Raw genomic sequence first — 2,978 nt, 5'->3', positions numbered from 1 at the left:
CATTCTGCCGTTTTCTAAACATCAGGTGATAAAGAAAACGGATGTAAATAATGAAGTTGGACTATGCACTATCGCATACGGATAAATATTAGATTCCAGTTACAGTACGCAGGATCAGCGTCTGGTGATTGTAAGATTCCCTGCCGAAAACAATATACAATAAATGAATTACCAAGCCAATATTTTACAACATAAAATGCACCCGCATCTTTATAGAAAATGTCTTCGATGTATAACTTAAGAAAATGCGACATTGAACCTGTAAACTTGATTTATATAAAAAGGATACGACTATTCATAGTGAGTGTGCTGTAGGGCTGAAGATTTAAAGTCACTATACGGGACTGTGGTTCTACTATTGTGATGCTTAGCTAGAAGACCAGCTGACGTGTCTGCCATATTATATCAGGTCATACTAGGATGGTTTCAGTAATTTTCATGTTTGATTTATTTGAACATGGGAAAACACCTCAATATTGTTTTAAACACTTTTTATTTGCATCTAACCATCTGTAGTCATACAAAATAACAAAAATACGGCCTTCGGAAAAAAAAATCCAAAATGACGTCACCATCCGATGGCCGTCTTTTGTTTCCGTTTAGCAGGCGAACTCCCGTAGAATTCCAGCCCTGGCAATAACTTCATCACTTCATAACTTCAATTTTGCGAGAAAGTTCGTGGGGGTATTGTCAGAAATGTAATCCGAAGAGCCAATCACGCACACAGCCGACAGCAAGACAACGTATAGGATTGATTTTTTAACCTTTAGTTGACTGAGGTAGATGGACTTGGACTGGAAAAAATATGTCTGCTTACATAAGTGCACATACAAACAGATAGATATGTGGATAGATGGATAAATATATAGATGTATAAGGACATAAATATATATGTATATGTATAATATGATGTATATATACATATACATACATACATACATACATACACACACACACACACACACACACACATATATATGTATATATATATATATATATATATATATATATATATATAAACACATATACATACATAAATGTATGCACATACACAAATATATGTACACACACACAAATGTATGCACACACACATAAATGTATGTACACACACACACACACACACACACACACACACACACACACACACACACACACACACACACACACACACGCACTCACACACACACACACACACACACACGTGTCCAGTCTTGGTCTACCTGCTATGTTGGAACTTTATTACATGAAGAAGGCGGGCTTTCCACAAAGGCACTGCTGAGCTCAAGCACTGTGAAATCCCTCGCTCTCGAATTTACAAAATTGGATAAGTTCTGTCCGTTGAAGGAGCCGAACGGGTTTTTCCCCTCGAGGCAGAGTTTCTCTCGCATTCTTCTTTCGTCATCGAATAAAACTCAGCCGATCACGTGGGGTATCTCCTTGCAGCGTTCCCAGGACCTGAAGAAATACAAGACCCACACTTAAGGCCGTGTCACACTAGCACTTTTTCCGTCAATTTTTTGTCAATTTTATTTAACATAAATACAAACATTCTCGAATATAGCTCTTGATTTGACTTTGCTTGGCTGAAAAAGTTGACGGAAAGGTTTTCAGACGGAAACGATCATTATCGTCTGACTGGAAAATCGACAATTCGCTCAAAAACTGAGAAAATTTCAGAAAATTAAAAAAAAAAAAAAAAATTGACGGAAAAAGTGCTAGTGTGGCTAACTTTAGAACGATTCTGCTCTCGATGAAGGACACCCAGCTTTCGCGCGGAGGCCAGGCAATAAACAAACAGTCCTCTCTTATTTCATTCTGCATTTGCTCGGCCATGCTGAACAGGTCACATAAGAGAAACAACTAGAGTGCTGAACAGGTCCTTTAAGAGAAATAGCTAGAGTCCGTTAGTGGCTGATTATACGCTGCTGGTCTCCGAAGTGTGCATTGGCGACACTCTTCTGCCAGGTCCGTAATATCCGTGAGATCTGAGGCAGTTCTCAGCGTTGTACGGTCGGAATTCTTTTAAGACGCGGATAGATCAGTCTCTACGACCCTGAAGAGGCAGGTTAATGGGGCAATAGGTGACCCGAGGTCTGACGGCAAAGATTCACCGTTTTTAGAATCTTTAAAAGCTGCAGTCCTGAGTCCATTTAGAAGACTCAGTAACTAATGAAGACGTGATTAATACATCCAATTAATGCTATTGAACTCCAAGACCATTCAATAACCTTATTTCAGTCACACACACACACGCAAACCTGCTGATATATATGTACACATACATATATATACACATATACACATACATGTGTGTGTGTGCGCGCGCGCGTGTATATGTGTGTCCGCGCGGGCGTGTATGTGTGTGCGCGCACGTGTATATGTGTATATCTGTATATAGACGCTTCTGAACACAAACGACAAGGAAAATACGTGCTCCCTCTTCAAAATACTCACGTTAACAGACACGAGAGAAGCTGGAACTCTTCTAGCGATTCCAGGCAGTTTGAGTGTCGACAAGCGTGTGGGCGGGTGTGGACGGGGGGACGGGAGGTGGGCGGGCAGAAGCTTTACCTCGAGTGGATAATGAAAATTCCAGCTCCTCCTTCAGTCTTTATACACCCGACTCTCCCTTTCTTCTGTAGAAACGTCGGAATTACAGAGCAGCAGATGTAGGCTATGGGGAATGAGGCGAAGAGAGAGAAAATGGCCGCACGAGAAGGTTAGACACGTGATCCAAGGAGGGCGGCGAAGGCTACCGAGAGAGAGATCGTGAGTATAATTGTTTATATATCTCTTTATTCTAACCATGATCATTTCCTCTTCCTGGATTGTTACTCTCTTCTTTTTCATTAAATACTAACCTTGTCACGAGCGTTAAAAGGTACTTCACACATGTTTTTTTCTTTTCTCCAGACGCGAAATTCGGTTACATTAGTCCTGTTCCGAGACATTGCTGACTCATTTTACCACCCTAGTTT

The 2,978-nt window shown here is 40.6% G+C and overlaps 1 long non-coding RNA gene across 1 annotated transcript; it reads right to left on the bottom strand.

Moving 5' to 3' along the window:
- Nucleotides 1-501: 501 nt before the first annotated feature.
- LOC138867575 (uncharacterized) lies at nucleotides 502-2,760 on the bottom strand. Its single transcript, XR_011399835.1, has 3 exons — nucleotides 2,455-2,760; nucleotides 1,221-1,455; nucleotides 502-794 (listed from the first exon to the last, which is right to left on the bottom strand). It is a non-coding gene; the product is annotated as an uncharacterized lncRNA (long non-coding RNA).
- Nucleotides 2,761-2,978: the final 218 nt, after the last annotated feature.

The sequence above is a fragment of the Penaeus vannamei genome, chromosome 31, assembly GCF_042767895.1.
Source record: "Penaeus vannamei isolate JL-2024 chromosome 31, ASM4276789v1, whole genome shotgun sequence".
Taxonomy (NCBI): Eukaryota; Metazoa; Arthropoda; class Malacostraca; order Decapoda; family Penaeidae; genus Penaeus; species Penaeus vannamei.
The sequence above is the reverse complement of the archived record's forward strand: the minus strand, read 5'-3'. Positions and strand labels throughout refer to the sequence as shown.